Below are 27,373 nucleotides of genomic sequence, written 5' to 3' on the forward strand. Positions count from 1 at the left end.
GCCTTATACTGAAAGATTTTGGGAGGAAACGGGCCGCTGGTACAGATCTTCATTTTAAAGACCACCTTGTCACTGTTTTACAACACTGAACTGGTCTAGATGAACTTTAAAGGATATTTCTAACTTTGATTCTAAAAGCAAAAGTGATAAATTATTTTTTCGATTGAAGTAAACAAACAGCTACAAATCACATGCAAACATGATTTAATCCCTCAGAATGACTCGGTACAAGCATCTATTTGTTGAAGGTAAATATGAAAGTTTTGCTTGAAACTTTTGCATAATCACATATTTTGAAAACGAAGGAAGTTATTTTCACAAAAGAAAAGAAACAGACATAAGCATGATATGCATGAATGGCTAATAAATGTTTGGTTTTGAGTATAGTCTATTATTTTTAATGGCAAGTTTACAATTTCCTACATGATATATGATATTCTGAATAGTATCATTTAAATGTATAATTTAAGGTTGTACGGAGGAATATCTTCACCTACCAAAATTGAGACTGGAGGGAAAAGTTGACTACAGTTTATTTTTAGCTGCTGTTTAGCATGCCACAAACAGAATTGTTTGCCTAACATATATCACTCCATTACTTTTGGAGACAGGCAACATTGTGAAGTAGAAAGAATGCTAGGAAAAGGTAACAAGAAAATCTGTGTTCCAGTTTGTCTGCAGACATGGGTGAAGTTGAATGGAGTTAGTAGACTTCAAGAAATAGTAAAGTCGTTTTATCAAGTAGGTCATTTAGGTGGAAATGGAAAGTACACAGGATGATGGAATCCTTAAAAACTAGTTTATGATCTCTACTTCCAAGTTGCATGACACCATGTAAGTGAGATAAATTATCAAACACGATTCATATATTTCAATAAATATAAATGAGACTCTAGGAAATCGATAAATGGTAGTAAAAAGGAAAATAGAAATGTATGCATTTTCAGTCAGTGCAATGGGAATACTTGGAAGGAAGTAATTGAGTCAAGGACATGAAAAATAAGAATACCATGATAGGAGGGGCACTGAGATAATAACCAGACAAAATCCTGAAATAATGGAAATGTTAAAACGATTTTCAACCAGAACTGCTGAAAAGTACCTTCGCTGCAGGTGTCCAGAGAACTGTTCAATGCTTGAGGATAGCATTGGTGTAAGGTTGCTGAGGCTAGTAGAAATTTTGCTCAGGCATCATTGCAGGGGGTGTGTGGTCCTGTGCAAGCTGAGATCTGAATGGAGTCTAAGGTCCAATGAAAAAAGAAGCCTGTGACTGGGTTGCAAACTGCTGAAAATTGCACAGGATAGATCTTGGAAGAATCTGAGAGCTCTAGCAGTTGATGTTTTGCTCTGTTGAGATAAAAGCAATGATGGTCTCTGACAGCTTGCTTTGATTATAATAGCATTTATTGAAACTCCTACACATAAACCACTATGTTCATTTTTTTTACGTTTTTTATTGTACCAACTTTTTACAATTGATGTTCATCTTTTTACATTTTACATTTGTCACTTCATCAATTGTTTACAATTTACATTTGTTAGTTCATCAATTTCAACAAATCTAATATTCGTATTATCTCTATTTTGCAAATGAAAAAACTTAGGCTAATAATGGTAAAATCGAGATTCTAATCTCAGTCTTTCTATTTCAAAGCCTGAAATTTATATCTCCACCTTATACTATTTGCCTAAAAATCTCTAAAAGTAAGCTATAAATTTATTTTTCTATTAAACAACTACAAATCACATCCAAACACATTATTTAATCTCCCAGAATGTGAGCTCTTATTAATATTTTTGATACATATACATTTTAATTATATTATAACTAAAACACACTCAGGGTTAATAATGCTTGACTGCAGTATTACATTTTGCCATTTATCCCAGAGAGCAGAATATTTAACCTGAGTGGAAGAAACCTGTCATATACATTTCAGCAAAAAAAACACAAAAACAAACAAACAAAAAAAAACTTCAGTTGTATAGAGAAAAGATCTATTAAACAGTGGGCACAATGAAAAGAGGACCTTGCTTTGTAGGTCTTTTTAAAAATTAGAGCTAGTAATGATAAATCCAATTATCTTTTCCTAGTTGAAGAAGGAAACTCACAAAGCTAAAACTACTAACAGAAAAGAGAATGAAGAAACAGAACTGAAGTGCAATTTCCTCACCACTCTCTCCAAGAGACAGTCATGTAAAACTCACAGAAATATCTTCTTTTGTTGAAATACCACAAGGAATTTTTTTTTTTTCCAATTTACAGGCCAATCAACTTTAAGTATACCTAATAGCACCTTGTAAAATCTAAGCAGTTTGAACAGCAGGCCCTGTCCTGATGTGATTGCTCTTCTGAGTCATTGCTTCTTTAGAAGACTGAATTGATCTTTTTCTATCTTGACTCTGGTAAAAAAAAATATGAGCTTTTTTGGGTCAAATGACAAGTACTCTGCCTACTAAACTACTTTCCTTGATTTTTGAGGACAGAGTGAGTTTTCCTCTCTGTCTTTTAGGCAGAAGCTTGAAAAGTAAATTGAAATATTTTTTTCCAGAATGACTCATACCAAAACCTTTAAAGATAGCCACTAAATTTTATTGTACCGGTAGTCCTGCCATGAAATAGATTTGTATTTGATTGCTCTCTACCTTCATGTTAATACATAATATTAAGACAGAGCATTCACATAGAAAAAGAATTTCTAAAGTGAGAGACCATCAAACTTCTTGACCAGTTTTTAACATTAATTTTTACTCATTTTTAGTGGATTTTATCTTCTTAGTCAATGAATTATAACTATTGAATAAATGGGATAGTGCCCCTGAATACAAAATATATAATGTTGGGGACTCAAAGGGAAATTATAACAGTAGTTTGTTTTTATTTTTCTCCCACTACTGAAGTAATAATCCCAGTAGAGTTCTTAGTAGTATGTGGTATACCTCTCTAACTATTTCTATGTACAAAATCTTTAGTTTCCAATTTTTTTTCTTGACCAGTGAAGGGAGAAATTTCATAAAAGAAACAAGGTAATAATTACTAAACTATAAATTAAATTAGAAATCTAGTTGGAGAAGGTACCAGAGGAAGAATGAGAGGCTAATAAATGCTTTTGGATTTTAACTTATATGTAGATAAGCAATGCTATTCATTAATGTTATACTTAAAAGAAATATGCATGCAGAAGACTAATCTATATATCTCCTAATTGTTTTATTGTATTTTTTAAAAAGAAAAAGTTATTGCTATGGCTTTTATCCCTTTTCTCTCATCTTATACCTGTGGTGTATTTAGTAGCTGTCACAGAGTGGGTGAAAATGGTGACAGAACTTTTTTTAAAATTGTACTTAAAGGTGTGGGTGACATAGTAACTTTGAGGTGAGTTCCATGTGTGCCATTGTCCTCTTTTTTCTTTTTTTAATCTGACTGTGTCATTCTAGTTAAAGTATTTGCCTCATGATCACTGTGTGTGGATGAAATTCAAAGTAGCAAATGCCAAGGATAACCAAAGTAGGGTGGCGTGTTACATGCTATTATTGCAGAAAGAGGCAGCCTTCATATTGGTCCATCCTCATCACTAGTGAAGAGGACTTTTTGTCCTCTTCGTAACAAGGTTTTGCTATGAGAGGCAATCTCTTTCAGTCAAAAATAGACACTCACATGTGCTCCACACTGAAGAATGGAGCCTTCCTAGAACAGAGTGAAAATCAGATTGTTGCAGAGCTCAAAGAGGTTTAGGAATTCCACAGCACAGGATGACAGGAGCTGAAGCAGAATGAAGCCTGGGAGCTGAAAGAGAAGGAGGTAGAAAAGAAAGTGGAAAAAGAGTCAGATCAAGTAAGAAATAATTTTCAGTTTTCCATGTAAGATGATACTGAATGAACAGGAAGTGAACCCAATGAGAAAGTAAAGTAACATGTGCTCCTATGAGTTGCTGAATTCTAAATGTGCTATCATCAGTTATCACTGCTCTTCAATACATTTTAGCAACTGCGTTGTATAACTATTATTTTATATTGGTATTAGATGAAGCATTCTGTATTGTTAAAATAATAAATTGAAAGGCCATCAGGCTGAGATGGCTCCAGTGGCTTGGGTTCCTACTTAAGTAAACAAAAGCCGAATTCAATGTAAACAGTAAAGTGAGACTTAACACTTAACCAATCAGAAATTGCTAACTTTTAACTAGGGAATTTCTTCTTTGGCCAGTCAAATACTTTCCTTGTCTTGGTTCTATAAAGACCTTATAATGTTTCCCCTCTCTCCTTCTTAGTGGAGTGATGAATTACTTGCAGTCTGATGCTGCCAATTCATGAACTGCTGAATGCTCACATTTGTTAAACTTGTAATGTGCCTCAGTTTATCTTTTAACAGGATTAAGGACCAACATGTGATGTATTGGGAGCCAAATGTACAATAAATTCAATTTAATAGCATTTTGCATTTTTAACATAAGTTTGAATGGGACTTTGTTGATCTCTGCATTTTGTTCTTTCTCTGATAGAGCTGTGTTGAAGTTCTGTTTTGATACTCCCATTTCCGTCTGCTCCAGCAGACCTTCAATGTTGGCACCCAGGTGAACTTTTCCTCTGGCCTCTACAACCTGCAGCTTAATTCTGTGGTTTGGGGCTTGTTTCTTCCCTGTGGGTGAACATTTGCTATGCTGAGCTCTTTGGTTTCTCTTCATGGAACATATCTGTGGGCTACACTCATAGTGAGAATGACTCAGGGCCTGCTGTGGCCTTGGAGAATGAGGCCCTAAGAGAGAGAGTGTTCTTTGAAGCCCTATCACTAAAAAGTTGTGAATGAGGATGGCATTTGAACGGTACTGAATGAGATACAAGAAAAAGGAGTTTAGATAAAAGCTCTCGCATTCAACTTCTTTTGTCCAGGAAGGCATAAACTTCTTTTATGCACTGCTCTGTAAAATTCTCTTACCATTTTAAGACTATTTTAATTGTAAAGAGGGTATCATAGGTTGAGTTAAAATTTGCTCTCCAGTAAAGTCAACCCATTGACTTCTGATCCCTCAGAACCAACATGATGGAGTTGGTTCCCCAAAAGAACACAATTTCTAAACCTCTCATCTAATCACTTGAGTTTGAGATCCAAAGCTTTCATGGGAAAGTTATTTTAGACCCTCAAAGACCAGATATTGCCAGTGTTAGTAAAACATAGAGAACAAAATAAAAGTCCCACTTATTTTTATGAGTAAGAAATTGGCAGCATTCTGAATTTGGTTAAGAAATTATAGAATAAAGAAACTACAGATTAAAGATGCTTAAATGGTAAACAAAATAAACAAAATACTTTTTTTTTTTTTTTTTTTTTTGAGATGGAGTCTTAGTCTGTCATCCAGGCTGGAGTGCAGTGGCACGATCTCGGCTCACTGCAACCTCTGCCTCTCGGGCTCAAGGGATTCTCCTGCCTCAGTTTCCCAAGTAGCTGGGATTACAGGCATGTGCCCCCACACTCAGCTAATTTTTTATATTTTAGTAGAGACAGGGTTCCACCATGTTCGCCAGGCTGGTCTTAAACTCCTGACCTCAAGTGATCCACCTGTCTTGGCCTCCCAAAGAACTGGGATTACAGGTGTGAGCCACTACACCTGGTCAAAACTTTCAATTTTAATTCTACAGAATATTAAAATACTAATACCAAATGAAATTTATTCAGGAATTTAAAGATGGATCACTACAAATATCAATTATAATAACACAAAATAATAATTTACCCAAAGAGGAAAATCATAAGATTTTGCAATAAATGAATTTGATAATATCCAATACATATTTCTGATTTTATAATCTTATTAAAATAGAAGAAAAAGATTATTCTTTAACCTAACAAATGTACATTTTAAACTTACCAACATCATATTTCAGATTTGAGTACCGGAAGAATTCTCATTCAAGTAAGAAGGTTGAGAAGAGTGTAAGATATTACTACTACCAATTTTCATAGTCTGAAAACTTTGAAACAGTACAATTGATAAGCAAAGGGAAATAAGAACCATAAACATTTGTCAAAAAGCCAAGTAAATTACCATTATTTACCATTAATTTGGTAGCATATATGGAAAACCTAAAAATTTCTAGTTGGGAAGATTAGAAATAGACAATTCAGGAAAATAGTTAATTTCAAAAAATTTTTAAATAGTTTTGCACATATCAAATATCAAGTAGAAAAATATAATGAAGGAGTTTCTATTAAATATCAGAAAAACCATACAGTGGCTAGAAATACACTTAAGAAGAAACGTGTAACATCTACAAAAAGGAAACTCTAAAGCACTACCAAGGGAAAAACAATAAATAACATTTTAAAAACATGAACTACTTTAATGAAATAGAGCATATATCAAAAATATATACCAAAAATTGAACTAATAATCAAGATATATTCTGATGAATTTTCACACAATAAACATATCTACATAACCTCCAAAGAAATAAATTTAATAGTTTTCTTTAGAGTTATATCTACATTATGAGACTGGTATTGTTTATTATACCTTGTGTGACATTGGAACCAAGATAGTGTATGAAGCCTTACAACCACCACACCAGTTATGACATAAAGTATTTCCAGCATTCCACAAATTTCCCTCAATCCTCTTTACAAATAAATATCCTTCCTCTATTCCTAGCTCCTGGTAACTAATGATCTATTGCTATCATCAGAATTCATATAAATCAAATCAGACAATATTCATTTTCTGTCTAGCTTATTTTATTTGGTACAATGCCTTTGAAATCTGTTAATTTGTCCCATATATCAATAATCAATTGACTCTTGCTACCTGGTAATATTGCATTGAATAGATATACCACTATTTTAAAATTCTTCCATTATATATGGATATTTAGGTTATTTACAGTTTTGGGTCATTTTATATACAGCTGCTATGAACATCCAGGTAATGTCTTATATGAATATGTTTTTATTTTTCTTAAGTCTAATGCAATTTTGACACTAAATACCCAGAATCGGGTCAAACTTCACAGATTAAGGGCACAGTCCTTGACAAGACTGAACTCACTTTAGGAACAAATTAGAGGATTCCCAAAAAGTGTGGTTTACCTACACTTTTGACCAACTGAATACAAATTTAGGGTTTCTACTACTACCCCCTCAGGTTGAATAATTATGTAGAGTGACTCACAGAATTCAAGAAGTCACTATACTTACACTTTTATTATAGCAAAAGGATATGCGTTAGAACAAGCCAAGGAAAAAACATATTAGGCAAGGTCTGGAAAGGTCCCAAACATGAACTTTCCATGTCCCCACATGCATTGCCTTCCCAGGGCCTCAATGTGTTTCACCAACCATTGATGGTAATTTCAGGTGTCCAGGTGACATGTGAGCTTCAGGTGTTCAGAATTTTTAGTGGGGTTTCAGTAAGTAGGCATGATTGACTGAATCCTTGGATATATAATTGAATTCAATCTTCAGGCTTCCTTCATCCTAGAAGTTAGGAGTTTGAGCTTGTATCACATAGCTCTAAACCTTGAAAGCTCTGATCACATGGTTGGTCTTTCCAGCATAAATAGCCCCTACTGTGCAACCATCTAGGGCCCACAATAAGTCACTTCATTAGCATAATCTCAAGAAGTGTGGTCTGAGAGTCCTACCCTGAATAACAAAGATAATCCACTCTTAGATCTCCTTTAGTGAAGTGTCCCTTTAGGTTTTGACTTTTTAAAAAATTATACTTTAAGTCATGGGATACATGTGCAGAATGTGCAGGCTTGTTACATAGGTATACATGTGCCATGGTGGTTTGCTGCACTCATCAACCTATTACCTACATTAGGTATTTCTCCTATTGCTTCGCCTCCCCTTGCCTCCCAATCCCTGACAGGCCCCGGTGTGTGATGTTCCCCTTCCTGTGCCCATGTGTTCTCATTGTTCAGCTCCCACTTACGAGTAAGAACATGTGGTGTTTGGTTTCCTGTTCCTGTGTTAGTTTGATGAGAATGATGGTTGCCAGCTTCATTCATGTCCCTGCAAAGGACATGAACTCATTCTTTTTTATGACTGCATAGTATTCCATGGTATATATGTGCCACATTTTCTTTATCCAGTCTAACATTGATGGGCATTTGGGTTGGTTCCAAGTCTTTGCTATTGTAAATAGTGCTGCAATAAACATACGTGTGCATGTGTCTTTATAGTAGAATGATTTATAATCCTTTGGGTATGTACCCAGTAATGGGATTGCTGGGTCAAATGGTATTTCTGATTCTAGATCCTTGAGGAATCGCCACACTGTCTTCCACAATGGTTGAACTAATTTACACTGCCATCAAGAGTATAAAATGTTCCTATTTCTCTACATCTTTTCCAGCATCTGTTGTTTCCTGACTTTTTAATGATCACCATTCTAATTGGCATGAGATGGTATCTCATTGTGGTTTTGATTTGCATTTCTCTAATTACCAGTGATGATGAGTTTTTTTTCATATGTTTGTTGGCCACATGAGTCTCTTCTTTTGAGAAGTGTCTGTTCATATCCTTCACTCACTTTCTGATGGGGTTGTTTTTTTCCTGTAAACTTTTTTAAGTTCCTTGCAGATTCTGGACATTAGATCTTTGTCAGATGGATAGATCGCAAAAATTTTCTACCATTCTGTTGGTTGCCTGTTCACTCTCAGGATAGTTTATTTTGTTGTGCCAAAGCTCTTTGGTTTAATTAGATCCCATTTGTCAATTTTGACTTTTATTGCAATTACTTTTGGTGTTTTGGTCATGAAGGTTTTGCCCATCCCTATGTCCTAAATGGTATTGCCTATGTTTTCTTCTAGGGTTTTTATGGTTTTAGGTCTTATGTTTAAATCCTTAATTCATTTTGAGTTTTTTTTTTTTTTTTTTGTATAAGGTATAAAGAAGTGGTCCAGTTTCAGTTTTCTGCAAATGGATAGTCAGTTTTTCCAACACCATTCATTAAATAGGGAATCCTTCCCCCATTGCTTGTTTTTGTCAGGTTTGTCAAAGATCAGATGGTTGTAGATGTGTGGCATTATTTCTGAGGCCTCTGTTTTGTGCATTGGTCTGTACATCTGTTTTGGTACCAGTACCATGCTGTTTTGGTTACTGTAGCCTTGTAGTATAGTTTGAAGCCAAGTAGCATGATGCCTCCAGCTTTGTTCTTTTTGCTTAAGATTTTCTTGGCTACATAGGTCCTTTTTTGGTTCCATATAAAATTAAAAGTAGTTTTTTCTAATCTGTGAAGAAAGTCAGTGGTAGCTTAATGCAAATAGCATTGAATCTATAAATTTCTTTGGGCAGTATGGCCATTTTCACGATACTGGTTCTTCCTATCCAGAAACATGAAATGTTTTTCTACTAGTTTGTTTCTTCTTTTATTTCTTTCAGCAGTGGTTTATAATTCTCCTTGAAGAGGTCTTTCACATCCCTTGTAAGTTGTATTTCTTGGTATTCTATTCTTTTTGTAGCAATTGTGATTGGGAGTTTGCTTGTGGTTTGGCTCTCTGTTTATCGGTGTATAGGAATGCTTGTGATTTTTGCACATTGATTTTGTATCCTGACACTTTGCTGAAGGTGCGTATCAGCTTAAGTAGTTTTTGGTATGAGAAGATGGGATTTTCTAAATATACAATCATGGCATCTGCAAACAAGGACAATTTGACTTCCTCTCTTGCTATTTGAATACCCTTTATTTCTTTCTTTTGCCTGATTACCCTGTCCAGAACTTCCAATACTATGTTCAATAGGAGTGGTAAGAGAGGGCATCCTTGTCTTGTGCCAGATTTTAAAGGAAATGCTTCCAGCTTTTGGCCATTCAGTATGATATTAGCTGTGGGTTTGCCATAAATAGCTCTTGTTATTTTGAGATATGTTCCTTCAGTATCTAGTTTATTGAGTGTTTTTAGCATGAAGGGGTGTTGAATTTTATTGAAGGCCTTTGGTCTTTGCTGCATCTATTGAAATAATCATGTGGTTTTTGTCATTGGTTCTGTTTATGTGATGGATTCTGTTTACTGATTTGCATATGTTGAACCAGCCTTGCATCCCAGGGATGAAGCCCACTTGATCGCAGTGAATAAGCTTTTTGATGTGCTGCTGGATTTATTTTGCCAGTATTTTATTGAGGATTTTCACATCAATGTTCATCAGGGATATTGACCTGAAATTTCCTTTTTTGTTGTCTCTGCCAGGTTTTTGTATCAGGAGGATGCTGGCCTCATAAAATGAGTTAGGGAGGAATCCCTCTTTTTCTATTGTTTTTGGAATAGTTTCAAAAGGAATGCTTGCCAGCTCCTCTTTGTACCCATGGTAGAATTCGGCTGTGGGTCTGTCACGTCCTGGGATTTTTTTTTTTTTTTTTCGGTTGGTAGGCTATTAATTACTGCCTCAATTTCAGAACTTGTTATTGGTCTATTCAGGGGTTTGACTTCTTCCTGGCTTAATCTTGGGAGGGTGTATGTGTCCAGGAATTTATCCATTTCTTGTAGATTTTCTAGTTTATTTGTGTAGAGATGTTCATAGTATTCACTGACGGTAATTTGTATTTCTGTGGGATCAGTGGTGATATTCCCTTTATCATTTTTTTATTGCATCCATTTGATTCTTCTCTCTTTTCTTTATTAGTCTGGATAGGGGTCTAACTATTTTGTTAATCTTTTCAAAACACCAGCTCCTATATTCATTGATTTGTTTGAAGGGTTTTTCATGATTCTATCTCCATCAGTTCTGCTCTGATCTTAGTTATTTCTTGTCTTCTGTTAGTTCTTGAGTTTGTTTGCTTTGCTTCTCTACTTCTTTTAATTGTTAGGGTGTCGATTTTAGATCTTTCTCGCTTTCTCCTGTGGGCATTTGGTGCTATTAATTTCCCCCTAAACACTGCTTTAGCTGTGTCCCAGGGATTCTGGTACATTATGTCTTTGTTCTCATTCGTTTCAAATAACTTATTTATTTCTGCCTTAATTTCGTTATTTACCCAGTAGTCATTCAGGAGCAAGTTGTTCAGCTTCCAAGCAGTTGTGCAGTTTTGAGTGAGTTTCTTAGTCCTGAGTTCTAATTTGATTGCTCTGTAGTCTGAGAGACTGTTTGTTATGATTTCCATTCTTTTGCATTTGCTGAGGAGTCTTTTACATCCAATTATGTGGTCAATTTTAGAATAAGTGCAGTGCAGTGCTGAGAAGAATGTATATTCTGTTTATTTGGGGTGGAGAGTTCTGTAGATGTCTATTAGGTCCACTTGGTCCAGAGCTGAGTTCAAGTCCTGAATATCCTTGTTAATTTTCTGTCTCATTGATCTGTCTAATATTGACAGTGGTGTGTCAAAGTCTCCCATTGCTATTGTGTGGGTGACTAAGTCTCTTTGTAGGTCTCTAAGAACTTGCTTTATGAATCTGGGTGCTCCTGTATTGGGTTCATATATATTTAGGATAGTTAACTCTTCTTGTTGCATCAATCCCTTTACCGTTATGTATTGTCCATCTTTATCTCTTATGATCCTTGCTGGTTTAAAGTCTGTTTTATTAGAGACTAGGACTGCAACCCCTGATTTTTTTTTTTTTTTTTTTTTGCTTTCCATTTGCTTGGTAAATCTTCCTCCATCTTTTTATTTTGAGCCTGTGTGTGTCTTTGCGGGTGGGATGGGTATCCTGAACACAGCACACTGATGGGTCTTGACTCTATCCAATTTTCCAGTCTGTGCCTTTTAATTGGAGCATTTAGCTCATTTTCATTTAAGATTAATATTGTTATGTGTGAATTTGTTCCTGTCCTTATGATGCTAGCTGGTTATTTTGCCCATTAGTTGATGCAGTTTCTTCATAGTGTCGACAGTATTTACATTTTGGTTTGTTTTTGCAGTGGCTGGTACTGGTTTTTCCTTTCCATATTTAGTGCTTCATTTAGGAGCTCTTGTAAGTCAGGTCTGGTGGTGACAAAATCCCTCAGCATTTGCTTGTCTGTATTTCTTCTTCACTTATGAAGCTTAGTTTGACTGGATATGAAATTCTGGGTTGAAAATTCTTTTCTTTAAGAATTTTGAATATTGTCCCCCACTCTCCTTTGGCTTGTAGAGCTTCTGGAGAGAGATCTGCTATTAGTCTGACGTGCTTCCCTTTGTGGTTAACCTGACCTTTCTCTCTAGCTCTCTTAACATTTTTTCCTTCATTTCCACATTGGTGAATCTGATGATTATGTGTCTTGGGGTTGCTCTTCTCAAGGAATACCTTTGTGGTGTTCTTTGTATTTCCTGAATTTGAACACTGGTTTGTCTTGCTAGGTTGGGGAAGTTCTCATGGATAATATCCTGAAGTGTGTTTTCCAACTTGGTTCCTTCTTCCCCATCACTTTCAGGTATAGCAATCAAACATAGGTTTGGTCTTTTCATATAGTTGCATATTTCTTGGAGGCTTTGTTCATTCCTTTTTATTCTTTTTTCTCTAATCTTGTCTTCATGCTTTATTTCATTAAGTTGATCTTCAATCTCTGATATCCTTTCTTTTGCTTGATTGATTCAGCTATTGATACTTGTGTATGAGTCACAAAGTTCTTGTGCTATGTTTTTCAGCTCCCTCAGGTCATTTATGTTTCTCTCTAAACTGGTAATTCTGGGTAGTAATTCCTCTAACCTTTTGTCTAGCTTCTTAGCTTCCTTGTATTGGGTTAGAACATGCTCCTTTAGCTCAGAGGAGTCTGTTATCACCCACCTTCTGTCAGTTCATCAAACTCATTCTCTGTCCTCTTTTGTTCTCTTGTTGGCGAGGAGTTGTGATCTTTTGGAGGAGAAGAGACATTCTGGTTTTTGGAATTTTCAGCCTTATTGTGCTAGTTTTTCCTCATCTTCCTGGATGAGGAAAAAGACCTTTGGTCTTTGATGTTGGTGACCTTCAGATGGGGTTTCTGTGTGGACGTCCTTTTTGTTGGTGTTGATGCTATTCCTTTCTGTTTTTTAGTTTTCCTTCTGACAGTCAGGCTTCTCTTCTGCAGATCTGCTGGAGTTTGCTGGGGATCCACTCCAGACTCAGTTTGCCTGGGTATCACCAGTGGAGCCTACAGAATAGCAAAGATTGCTGCCTGCTCCTTCCTCTGGAAGCTTCATCCCAGAGGGGAACCAGCTAGATGCCAGCTGGAGTTGTTTTGTATAAGGTGTGTGTCAACCCCTGCTGGGAGGTGTCTCCTTGTCAGGAGTCAGTGACTCACTTGAGGAGGCAGTCTGTCTCTTAGCAGAGCTGAGCACTGTGCTGGGAGATCTGCTAGTTCTGCAGCTCTCTTCAGAGCTGGCAGGCAGGAACATTTAATTCTGTTGAAGCTGTGCGCACAGACCAAAGTTTTGCCTTTCTAAGAATTAGTTATCTGATAGCTTTTTAAAATAATTGTTTTATATTTTTATTATTTATAGAACAAATGTATTGAGGTATGATTTACATACTATATAATTCACCAATTTAAAGTATATGGTTTTAATGAGAACACATGGACACATGGAGGGAACAATACACACCAGGGCCTGCAGAGTAGTAGGGTTAGGGGATGGAGAGCATCAGGATAAATAGCTAATGCATGCTGGGCTTAATGCCTATGTGATAGGTTGATAGGTGCAGGAAACCACCATGGCACTTGTTTACCTATGTAACAAACCTGTACATCCTGCACATGTATCCTGGAACTTAAAATGAAATTAAAATTTAAAAAAGTATATGGTTCAATGGTTTTTAAAATAATCAAAGCTGTGTAACCATCACTACTATTTGGGGTTGAATTGTTTCTTCCAAAATTCAAATGGTGAAGTCTTAACCTCCAGTATCTCAAATGTGACCTTATTTGGAAATATAGTCTTTACAAAGATAATCAAGTTAAACTGAGGTAACTAAAGTGGGCCCTAATCCAATATAACTGGTGTTCTTACAAAAAAGGAAAATTTGAACACAGATGAATTCATAGATGGAAGAAGATGTGAAGGGACCAAAGGAAAGAATGGACCTCTACAAGCCAAGGATAGAGGCCTAGAGCAGATTTTTCCATCAGAGAACCTCAGAAGGAACTAGCCTACTGACATATTGATCTAAGAGTTCTGGTCTTCAGAACTATCAGACAATAATTTTCTGTTGTTTAAGCTATCCGGTATGTAGTACATTTTTATAGCAGCCCTAAGAAACTCATACATCTACAATTATTTTATAACATTTGTATGCCCCCTCCCCAAAATACAATATACCCATTAGCTGTCACTACAGATTTTCCCCCAAACTCTCTTACCCTGAGACATAGACAACAACTTTCCATCTACTTTCTGTCTCTGTAGATTTGCCTATTGTGAAAATGTTCATATTGAAATTGTTGAGAACTGTCCAAATGTTCTCCACATTGGCTGCACCATTTGATATTCTAACAACTATGTATGATGGTTCCCATTTTTTCACATCCTCATCCATGCTTGTTATGTCCATCTCTTTGATTATAGTCATCCTAGTAGGTGTGAAGTAGGATCTCATTGTGACTTGCTTTTCCCTGAGGATTAATAATGATGAGTATCTTCTCATATGCTTTTTGATTGTATTTATATTGTTTTTGAAGACATGTCTACTGTACATTAACTTGCCTTTTCACCTCTGCTGAGAATCAATTTACCACATGTGTGTGGGATTATTACTGAACTCATTCTTCTGTTCCATTAATCTATTTGTGTATTTCAATGCAATGACTGTATGGCCTTTACCTATTTGTGGATTTGATGCCAATACAACACTTACTTGATCAGGGCCAAGATTAGGGTGAGGTAATAGGCTACCCAGGGCACAAAATTTAAGGAAGTATTCACTTTCAGGTTTGAGCAGGTGCTAACATATGAATGAACCTCCTTTAAATGTTGTGCCATAGGCAGCTTGCCTGCCTCACCTAACCCTGGCCCTGGCTTGACTGCTGTAGATTCTAAAATCTTGAAGTCCTCCAACTTTGTTCTTCTTTTTCAAATTTGTTTTGGTTTCTCTGTGTCCTTTAAATTTCTACATAAATTTTAGAAAAAGCTTGTCAATTTTTAAAACAAAAAACCTTCTGGGATTTTGAATGGGATTATATTGACTCTACAGATTAATTTGGGGAAAATGCACATTTTAACAATATCCCACATCTGATTTATGAATTTAGGTCTTCTTACTTTAGATATACAAGTGTACAGATGTTGATTTTTAATATATTGATCTTTATTCTACAACCTGAATGAATTCATTTATTACTTACAGTAGGTTTTTCCAGGATTTTTGTGGTGAATTCAATAGGACTTTCTACATTGACAATAGTGTCATGAAAAAAGCTTTTTAAAAATAGTTTTACCTCCTCTTTTCAAATCTGAATGCCATTTATTTATTTATTTATTTATTTTCTGTATTGCACTAACTGGAGCTATCTGTACCCTGTTGAATAGAAATAGTGAAAGCAGAAATATTTATCTTGTTTCTAATCTTCAGGGTAGAATATTTAATTTTTCACTATTAATTATGATTTTAGCTGTAGTTTTTCCATAGCTGTACTTTATTTGGTTCAGGAAGAAGTATCTCTAAGTCCTAGTCTGCTGAATGCTTTTATCAAGAATGAATGTTGGATAACGTTCATAGATTTTTTAAAATATATCTTGAGATACCAAATAGTTTTCTTTTTTTAAAAAAAAATGTTAACAGGATAAATTAATTTATTTTTGAATGTTAAATACCATTTGTATTCCTTGGCTAATTGCCTTGGTCAAGATGCATTATCTTTCAAAATACTTTTTGATAAAACCAAAAAGAGTCCAAGAGCTAAATGAATCCTAAATAAGAAGAACAAAGCTGGAGGCATCACATTTCCTGGCTTCAAATTATACTATAAGGCTACAATAACCAAAACAGCATGGTACTGGTACAAAAATAGACACATAGACCAGTGGAACAGAATAGAGAACCCAGAAGTAATCTGAAACAAATCTGGTCTTCAACAAAGTCAACAAAAATAGTCAGAGGAGAAAAGACTTTCTGTTTAATAAATAGTACTGGGATAACTGGCAAACCATATGTAGAAGAATGAAACTGGGCCCCTAATTTTCATTGTGTACAAAAGTTAATGCAAGATGGATTAAAAAATTAAATAAAAGATCTCAAATTGTAAAAGTTCTAGAAGAAAAACTATGAAATACCCTTCTGGACATTGACCTTGGCAAAAAAATTATGACTAAGTCCTCAAAAAAATAGCAACGAAACCAAAAATAAGTGGGACCTACTTAAAGAACTTCTGCACAGCAAAAGAAACTACCAACAGAGTAAACAGACAACCCAAAGAATGAGACAAAATCTTTGAGAACTTTGTATCTGACAAAGGTCTCATATCTAGAATCTACAAGGAACTTAATTCAATAGCTAAAAAGCAAATGATCCCATTAAAAAATGAGCACAGGATATTAATAAACACTTCTCAAAAGATGACATACAAGTAATCAACAAACATGAAAAAATGCTCAACACCACTAATCATCAGAAATGCAGATCAAAACCACAGTGAAATACCATCTCATACCAGTCAGAATGATTATTATTAAAAAAACAAAAAATAGCAGATGCTGGCAAGAATACGGAGAAAAGGGAATGCTTATATACTGTTGATGGGAATGTAAATAAGAGTTGCTGGCAATGCTATGGAGAAAAGGAAATGCTTATATACTATTGGTGGGAGTGTACTGTTGAATGGAATGTAAAGTTGAGCCACTGTGCAGAGCAGTTTAGAGATTTATTAAAGAACTAAAAACAGAAATATTATTCAACCCAGCAGTCCTATTACTGGGTATATACCCAAAGGAAAATAAATCTTTCTACAAAATACATAATGCACTCACATATTCATCACAGCACTATTCACAATAGCCAAGACAGAAAATCAGCCCAGATGCCCATCAATGGGGGATTGGATAATGAAAATATGATAATTATACACCATGAAATACTACACAGCCATAAAAAGCACAAAATCATGTCCTTTGCAGCCACAATGTGAATGCAGCTGGAGGCCATCATCCTATGGAAATTAACATAGGAACAGAGAATCAAATACCATGTTATCACTTATAAATGAAACTAAACATTAGGTACATATGGACATAAAGACGAGAACAATAGACACTGAGAACTACTGGTGGGTGGGGGAGGAGGGTAAGGGCTAAAATACTACCTATTGGGTACTATGTTCGCTACCTGTTGTATAACAAACCTACATGTGTACTCCCTGAATCTAAAATAAAAGTTGAAATTATTAGAAATTTAAAAAAATAATGAATACAATATTTTCTGAACATGATTTATGTTTGCAACGTTAAATTTGTATCTGTGTTTATGACAGATAATTTGTTTGTAGTTTTATTTTCTTATTATAATAATGCTGGCCCATAATATAAATTGGCATGTATCTGTTTTTTATGTAATAGAAAAATTTTAGTAGAGTTTATATTATTATTTTCTCCTTAAATGTTTGACAGCATTATAAACAAAGCCATCTGGTCCTAGAACTTTCTATGGCTCACAGTTTTGCATTCAGCTGAATATTCTAGGAGCACTCCCTCTGAAAATCACCAGAGTTCTCTTTATATGTAGTTCTCTTTTCTCAAGAACTCTTCTCTAGAATGCTGCCCCCCAAATTCCAGCTGCCTGGGCTTCTCTGATTCCTGGGAACTCTCAGTTCCATGCGGAGAATCACCAGGTTCTGCCTGAGTTCCTCTTCCTTGTTCTGTGGCTTTGAACTTTTCTCCACCCAGGAAGATAGTCAATCACAGGGCTCGCATGTTTGTTTCCTATCTCTCATGGATCACTGTCTTTTCTTGCCTGATATCAATATCACAACTGTTGTCTCATACATGTTGTCTGGTTTTTAGTTGTTTTACAAATGAGGGTTTCTTTGGTCCATGTTTTTTTATCTTGGCTAGAAATAGAAATATAAAATATGGTATTAAGTTAAAAAAGCAGCATCTAAACTATGTATCTAGCATATGTATACAATATAGATATATCCATATGGAGAAAAAAGCTTCAAAGATCAGCACCAAAATGTTTGTGATGTTTGTTTTCAAGTATCAAGTTTGCATATTTTTGCTTTTTTACTATTTTCCGATGTTTTTTATGGAGACCATGTATTAATTCCATAAGAAAAATAAGCCATCAGTGTTACAATAATAGAAAAATAGAATTAAATTAGGGACCTAGAAATGAACACAATTTCAAATATGGAATTTTCAGTGAAGGATAATGTAGGACAATTATTTTTCCCATTTATTCATATTTCTATGAATGGAAGCCTGAGATTGTATCTAATTTTTTTATGGCAACAATATTTCATTATTGACTTATTTGGAGCTCACAGTCAACAAAAACTCCCATATCTTTTCTAAGGAATTGCTTTGCAGCCCCCCTCCTTTTTTTTTTTTTTTTTTTTTTTTTGCTCTCATTCCTTTTTATTATTCGAGAAAATTTTAAGCATCTTCTATACAATTACCACATTACAATTATTTGATAAAAATAAAATCCAATTAAAATGAAACAACATATGCCTGCACATAAAGAGCCAGATAATTACAAAATTAATTAACCTTGCCCTATGTACTTCTCTATAGTGACAACTACTTTCATACATTTTAGCCGATTCTTTAGATATTGCCTCCATATTAAAACACCCACACGATTATATTGCTTTTTGATTTTATAGTTTTAGCAATTACTTACTATGGGAAGCAGAATTCCTGTATGGCATTCATGATTCCTGCCCCCTACAATCCGCACCCTTGTGTGTCCCCTTTCCTTTTGAGTTGGGAGGGGTGTGGAACTTGCTTTTAACCAACAGAATTTGGCAAGGTTTATGGAACATCACTGCTGTGAGTTTGTTACATTATATGGTAAAAGTCAGGGTATTTTGCAGATGTAATTAAAACTCCTATTGAGTGGTCCTTGTTATCCAAAAGGAAGGTTGTCCCAGGTGGGCCTGGCCTAACCGGAAAAGTCTTTTAAAGGAAAGTCTAGAAGCAAGTGACTGGAGCACTTCTCTCTCTCTCTCTCTCTCTCTCTCTCTCTCTCTCTCTCTCTCTCTCTCTCTCTCTCTCTCTCTGTCTCTCTCTCTCCGTGTGTGTGTGTGTGTGTGTATCCTGTGCATGCATGCTGGATTTGAAAAACCAAGTTGTCTTGAATTCTATAGCTGCAAGAACATGAATTCTGTCAACAACTGAGAGATCGTAGAAGTGGATCCTTCCATTTTCATTCTTCAGATGAGAATTCATCACAGTCAGTATCTTGTTTGCAGCTTTGTGAGACTCTGAGCAGCAGTACCAGCTTGGTTTCTAACTTCTGACAGAAACTACACAATAATAAATGGGTGTGATGGTATTTTTGTTGAGAAATTTGGTAAGTTATGCAAAAATAGCAGGTGTGTGGTAATTTCAAATACAATAGAAAACTACTTCCTGTTAGGAAATAGCTATCTTTCGCCCTTCATTACCACTTCCACCACTCTGCTCCCACCACCAGGTAGAAACACTCCTAATCCTCCTATCCTTTGAAGATAGATGTGTGTTAATTTGGGAGTAGATCACTATTAGTGTTTATATAATATTGATTATGAAATATAATTTATAACTAAGCCATGGAACACAGTATGTTCTTTAATACTTGTCATAGTTTTGCTTTGTTAGTTTTTAATGTAGTAGTGCTAATTCAGCCTGAATCTCTCCTCCGATTTGTTTAAATATTCTCTCGAAATAGTTACATGCATTAGGTATTTTAATGGTTTCTTCTGTTTGAAGAAATATCTTCTAGATTTCTGTGACTGATTTAACCTGGACTAAGTGACTTGTGTTTGCCTGATGCTATCTTCTGTGGATCATTTCACCTGATTTCTTGAATTAAATGTCTTCCTTTTTTGTTTGTTTATGCCCTAGTTTTGATATAGCAGATCTGCCACTAACTTCCTGAGAAAAAATATCTGGAAAGTTTTTCTGTTTGTCTTCTTTAAAAAGCTTATATGTCAGAAAATATTTTATCTACACTTAACTGATGATTTGACTGAGATTAGAATTCTAAGCTGAGAATCATTTTCTCCTCAAAATTTTGAAGTAATCATAGCAATATCTTCTAACTTCTGGTATTACCATTGTGAACTTAACTTTGTTCAAATTGTCACATTTTTATATAAATTCATTTTGGTTCCCAGTGTAAAAGCTTTTTAAATCTTCTGTTTGTCATTGGTGTTCATTCATTGTATAGGAAATTGCTGTATGCTTTCAATCAGAGCACATGCCAAACAGTTCTGGGAAAATTTGTTGATGTCTTCTTTTGATAATTTTCTCTTTTTTGTTTGATTCTGTCTTCTCTGGAACTCTTATTTGGATGTTAAGATGTGATAAATTATTTTTTTTTTTACTTTTCCCATTCTCTTTTACTTCTTGTACTCTTACCCTTCCTTCTGGCAACTTTTCTTCACCATTATTTTCCAAGCTTGGGCTTTGTGATTCATTTACCAAATATTTAATTCTTAGAATCTCCTTCCGTGTTCTCTGAATTCTTTTTTTAGAGCATCCTGTTATTGTGTTGTGGTCTTCATTACTTTCAATATATATATTTTTAAATTTATGTTCATAGGTTGATTTTGCTGAAGTTCCAGAATTCTAACCACTCATCTCAAAAAGACTGGTATTATCATACACCATCCATTCTCTCCCTTTGGGATTAAAACTGTACCATATATCACATTAGGGGCATTCTCCTAAAATGATGATAACCAGTAAGCCAGCCTGCTTTTAGAGGAGACTACAGCTTAATCTTTTATTTCATGACTTACTCACAACATAGATGACCTGGTACAAACTGTTTTCAAGGTAGCAAAAGCTGTTCTGCCCAGGGTAACCAATGTTACTTTTTCCTCATAATCTAACCCCTTCCAGGTTAGTGAGTCAGTTTCCAGATTTAACCCTCTTCATTGGACCATATTGCTGGCCGTACCAGCAAGGCATGCACCTGAATCTGGCCTTGTTAAGACTAATGAAGAGGTTGAACCTCTGTAGAACAGCTAGAAGCTTTCCTTTAAAAACAGACTAATTATTTTATCAACATTTTTTGGAAATGAATATGCTTGTTGACTTAAAATCTTAATAATTATAAAGAATTCTAAAATCAAAATAAAATAGCAGTGAACTCAGGTGCAGGTAACTTTTCTTTTTTAAAGTTTTTATTTTAGTGGTACATGTGCAGGTTTGTTACATAGATAAACTCACATCATGGGGGTTTGTTGAACAGATTATTTCTTCACCCAGGTACTAAGCCTAGTACCCAACAGTTATTTTTTTCTGATTCTCCCTCCTCCCATCTTTACCCTTAAGTAGACTCCAATTTCTCTTGTTCCCATCTTTGTGTCCATAAGTTCTCATCATTTAGTTTCCATTTATAAGTGAGAACATGTGCTATTTGGTTTCCTGTTCCTGCATTAGTTTGCTAAGTATAATGGCCTCCAGGTCCATCCATGTTCCTGAAAAAGACACAATCATATTTTTTATGAATGCATAGTATTCCATGGTGTAAATGTACCACATTTTCTTTATGCAGTCTAACATTGATGGGCATTTAGGTTGATTCCATGTCTTTGCTATCGTAAATTGTGCTGCAATGAACATATGGGTGCTTGTGTCTTTATGACAGAATGATTTATATTCCTTTGTGCATATACCCAGCAATGGGATTGATCTTTGAGGAATCACCACACTGCTTTTCACAATGGTTGAACTAATTTACACTCCCACCAACAGTGTATAAGCATTCCTTTTTCTCGGCCACCTTGCCAGCATCTATTATTTTTTGACTTTTTAATAATTGCCAACCTGGTGTGAGATGATATCCTATTGTGGTTTCTATTTGCATTTCTCTAATGATCAGTAATATTGAGGTTTTTTCATATGCTTGTTATTGGCCTCATATATGTCTTCTTTTGAAAAGTGTCTGTTCATATCCTTAGCCTGCTTTTTTATGGGGTTGTTTTCTTTTTGTAAATTTGTTTAACTTCCTTATAGATGCTGGATATTAGACCTTTGTCAGATGCATACTTTGTAAAAATTTTCTCCCATTCTGTAGGTTGTCTGTTTACTCTGTTGATAGTTTATTTTGCTGTGCAGAAGCTCTTAAGTTTCATTAGATCCCACTTGTCAATTTTTGTTGGTGTTGGGATTGGCTTTGGTGTCTTCATCATGAAATCTGTCTGTTCTTACGTTCAAAATGATATTGCCTAGGTTGTCTTCCATGGTTTTTATAGTTTTGGGTTTAACTTGTCTTTAATCCATTTTGGGTTGATTTTTGCATTTGATGTAAGAAAGGGGTCCCATTTAAATCTTCTGTATATGGCTAGCCAGTTATCCCAGCACCATTTATTGAATCAGGAGTCCTTTCCCCATTGCTTGATTTTGTCAGCTTTGTTAAAGATCAGATGGCTATAGATGTGTAGCCTTGTTTCTGGGCTCTCTATTCTGTTCCTTTGGTCTATGTGTCTGTTTTTGTACCAGTACCATGCTGTTTTGGTTACTGTAGCCTTGTAGTATAGTTTGAAGTTGGTTGTGTGATGCTTCCAGGTTTGTTCCTTTTGCTTACAACTCTTTTCAGGCTCTTTTGTTGATTGTACATGAATTTTTAAATGTTTTTACTAGTTCTATGAAGAATGTCATTGGTAGTTTGATAGGATTAGCATTGAATCTGTTCATTGCTTTGAGCAGTATGACCATTTTAATGATATTGATTCTTCCTATCCATGAGCATGGAATATTTTTCCATTTGTTTGTGTCATCTCTGATTTTTCTGAGCAGTTAGTTTGCAGTTACTTCTCCTGGTAGAGATCTTTCACCTCCCTGGTTAGCTGTATTCCAAGGTATTTTATTCTTTTCATGCCAATTGTGAATGGGACTGCATTCCTGATTTGACTCTTGGCTGGACTGTTATTGATGTATAGGATTGCTAATAATTTTTGTACATTGATTTTGTATCCTGAAACTTTGCTGAAGTTGCTTATCAGCTGAAGGAACTTTTAGTATATTTCCTCTTTCATTCTCTGGGAAGAGGCTTCTTAAAGCAGAATGCCTTGAAGGACCATCCATTTGCATTTCCTTTGCTCCTTTATTCTAGTTAGTTGAGTTAGAGTGCCTACTTCAAATAAACACACCCACACACATCCCGCACACATACACCCAGTGCTTGGATATCTTTTGTGAAGAAAGTATAAAAAGTAAAACGAATTAAAAATATATATATAAATTAAGGAGGTTTGAGATATGGAATGGAGTGCTGAGATGTCAAAACATATTAGTCCATGTTTAAGATTAGATAGTAAAGATTACAAAGATGAGATAGGTACAGAGTTCACGTAGTTAAGAAAAGTTGTGATTGAATTTATGTTAGTATAGTGGGAGGGGAATGGAACTGGTAGAAAGTGGATTCAGATATTTTTTGTTTCAGGATCTTAAATCATCTTTGTGAAAGCTTTTTTCTGAGCCAAGCTTGGCCTGAGGTGTGCCAATATCTGAGTCGCTAACCTAATGAGTTAGTTTATTACTCCAGAATCCACAAATGCAAAGTAAGGCTGGTATCAGTATATGCTTAAGTGTAATAATAAAAAACCAAAGAGTGGCAAAGTAGAAAATCCTACTCAAATATAATAGTAAATTTTAAGCATCCTATACTTTATCTTTCTTTTATTATACTTTCTTTCTTTTATTACACTTACTTTTCTTCTAATTTTATCCAGTTAAACATGAAAGGTATCAGAACATGCCACCTCATAATATGTCACTTAGGAATGTTGATAATTTTGAGATAAAGACAAATGAGAAACAGTAGTTTCAAAACAGTCCTCTGACCTTTCCACTTCTACCTAAAGGCAGGGCATAAAATTACTCGTGAGGAAAATGTCCTCAGGTATGAGGAAGAAGAAAAAATCTTATCACCTTAAACCTTATTTAGTAGGTTTGATATGAAAAAATCTACTAAAATAACCCTTATGATTTGTTAGCTTTCCCCATATATTTGCTAGTCACTTTCTTACAATTGCCACCTGTCATCCAAACTCATTTTTACTTTGTCCTGTCACGTCTCCACAATTTGTCATTCTCTATTAAAAGCTTGTATAAGCTCTCAGGCCTATCTCCTTCTTTGGATCTTCGTTTCTTATATAGGCTTCAGTACATATGTAAAAATACTACTATCAAAAACATTTGTATGCTTTTCTCCTGTTAATCTATTTTTTTTTTTTTTTCAGTTTAATTATCAGGCCTAACCATGGGATATAAGTAGGTCCAAGAAAAATCTTTCCTTCCCTACAAATACAAGAAAGTGGTCTTTTGCTAATGGGTTTAAATCATTCATATTATCAGTAAAGAGAGATCGAGTCATTACAAAATTATTTAACTATTATTATTAGTTTAGTCAAATTTTCTATTGCCATAGCATGAGTTTTCAGTATGGTGATAAAACTTCGTTTTATAAATATATATGGTAACAATGGATAACAACAGTGCTAGTATGAATATGACTACTGCTCTTACTATTATTATATCTGGCTAACACTTATTGAGTGGTTTTTGTGTGCTATTTATTATTCTGGGTATTTTACAAATTATCTCATTTAATCTTCTCAGTAAGCCTCTCAGTTATCCATTAGCTACACCATTTTGCAGAAAAAAAGCTAACAGATGTAGCTTAACTTCATTGAGTAAATGGTGGAGCTGACATTTTTGACTCAGTTTTGATTGTGCTGTTTCTACTTCCATACCAAGAGATATGAGATCTTTCTAGCTTTCATTCCAGATTCATGCTATCTCTCAAGCTGAAGGAGTTCTATGGAAAGTAAAATTTTTGACAGGCCTGAGATTGAGAGCTCAAGTATAGAAGGGTTTCATGCTATAGGACTGAGTCCTGGGGGCAAGTTTCCCAATGACAGAGAAACAAGATTAGAGATCACTTCTAACTGAGACAGGAATGGGGCATCTGTTTGCCCATGTGCATACATTGTCTTAAATAAATATGGTAGCAAGGCTAAGGTATGCAGCAGGGGAAAGGCATTAGCAAATTAATGAAATGAAGTTTGGTGTTTATTCTGTTGTGAAGCACAATCATTTATTATCTACTTTCATGGATCAAGGTCACCCACTTCTGTGCCCTCCATTTTCTTACCACCCCAGATCCCATTTCCTCCCATAGGAACTATACCTTGTTGTCAGCATTAAAATTCTAGTGAATGTCTCTGTCCTAACATTTCTCATTCAAGCCATTCTTCACACTGTCACCAGAATTATTTTTCTATGACTCAGATTTGAAACCAATCTCCTGCTTGGAAACTATCAAAGTTAGTTAATAGACTAAACCTAATATTTCAGAAGGATACCCAGCTTCCTTTAGAGACCTCCTGACTCTCTTCTTATCTTTTTTTATAATTACAAATCCTTGACTTCCTCCAACACCATACCTATACTTTCAGGGCTCAGAGGGGCAACTGTGGTGATTATAAACTCTTCAATTCCAGTGGCTTGTCTACAGACCTAGGAACCCTTTTCATATAGAGATTTACTGAGCTAGCTCTGGATCTGTTCATTTCATGGGCTCTGACCATGAATTTAGATTTCAGCAACACTGAGAATGGCCTCAACAACAGAATGATGAGAGGTTTTATTAATGGGCAGATACAAAGCAATGAAGAACCTAATCATACAGAAAATATACAACCCTTTTAGATTGAAGAAGAGAAAAATTCAATAAGTTAATTATGAACTCAAAGATTAAGAAAGTAATTTAAAGAATCAAAACATATCATTTAGAAATTGTGCTGGTTCAGAAAATACAGGAGACGTCAGATTTTTTACACACTCTAAATGCTCTAAAGTATTAATACTTTAGCATTACAGTACTTTCAAAACAGAAGGAATAGAAAAAAATTATAAAAAAAAAAGAGAGAGAGAAAGAAAGACCTGTCACAGCTAGAGGAAGAAATACATTGAAGAGAACGCTTAATGTATTAGAGAATTGGCTAGCAGGAAAGTTATGAAAGGGAAAAAGAGTTGTACCCAACTCTGTCTACTGATTCTTTTTCCCTTCATATCCTCCCCATCTTCTATCTCTTCTTTTTAATATTTTAAAGTATCTATTTCTTTTTAGTATTTTAATTTTGTACTTTATTTACAAATAATTTTATAACCATAAAAAGGTTGAAAACATAGTAACGACAATTTTCATCAGATTTCTTAAATAATTCTAAAAGAGTAATAGTAATGTGGTATCTGACCACATTAAATTTCTGCATCTCTGAACCATTTGAAAGTAAGTTGTTAAAATGATGCTTTTTAATTATAAACATTTTGGCATGTATTTAAAAAAAAAAAAAACTTTTTCCACACCACAGTACAATTATAAAAATAAGCTGACATCAATAAAATTATTATCATCTAATCTAAAGATCTTACTCCAATTTCACCCGTTGTCCCACTGACAATCTGTTTAGCAAAAGAAAACAGAAATGTTTTTCTGGTCCAGCATCACCTTTTGCATGTACTTATCTTCCTCTTTTAATTTTCTTTAATCCAAATCTGCCTTTCATGATCTTACATTTTTGAAGAGGACAGATCAACTATCCTATAGAATATCCACATTCCTTCTCAAACCCATCCTAACAGCTTTTGCCTCCAACACTCCACCTAAACAGCTCTTCTCAGGGTCCGTTTTTATCTCCCATATTGCTGTATTCTGTGGTCCGTTCCTAATTTCATGTAACCTAACTATAACATTAGACGTAGTAGATCACTCACTCACCCCAAAACTTTCTTCTCTTGGCTTCTATAACATTCCACATTTTCCTAGATTTCCTTCTCTCTTATTGATCATTTCTTCTCAGCCTTTTTTTCCTGGTTTCCTTCCTGATCTCTGAACTATTTACCTTGGAATGCTCCTGACTCAATCCTCAGACCTCTTTTTTTCTCTACCTATGTCTCCTTCCTTGGCTTTGAATACCATCTATACCATCTATGCTTTACAACATCCAACTAGTTATGTTTTACTTGGACCTCTCATCTGAACCCCAGAACTGTATCTTAACTGCTTACCTAACATCCTCACTTTGCTGTCCAGTTGGCATTTTAGACTGAACATATTAAAATACATACCTGTGATGGTCTCTATCTCAGACATAAACCTGCTTTTTCTTCAGCCTTTCCAGTCTCAGTAAATGAAAGTTTATTTTTCCACATATAGACGGAAAACTTGAGTCATTTTTTTCCCAATTAATCCAACAAAAAACCTGAGTCACAAATTGACTCCTCCCTTCCTCTCACACTCCACGGGAAAACTATGAGAATGTCTTGTTTGTCTGACCATC

This window comes from Rhinopithecus roxellana, chromosome 1 (genome assembly GCF_007565055.1).
Source record: "Rhinopithecus roxellana isolate Shanxi Qingling chromosome 1, ASM756505v1, whole genome shotgun sequence".
Lineage (NCBI taxonomy): Eukaryota > Metazoa > Chordata > Mammalia > Primates > Cercopithecidae > Rhinopithecus > Rhinopithecus roxellana.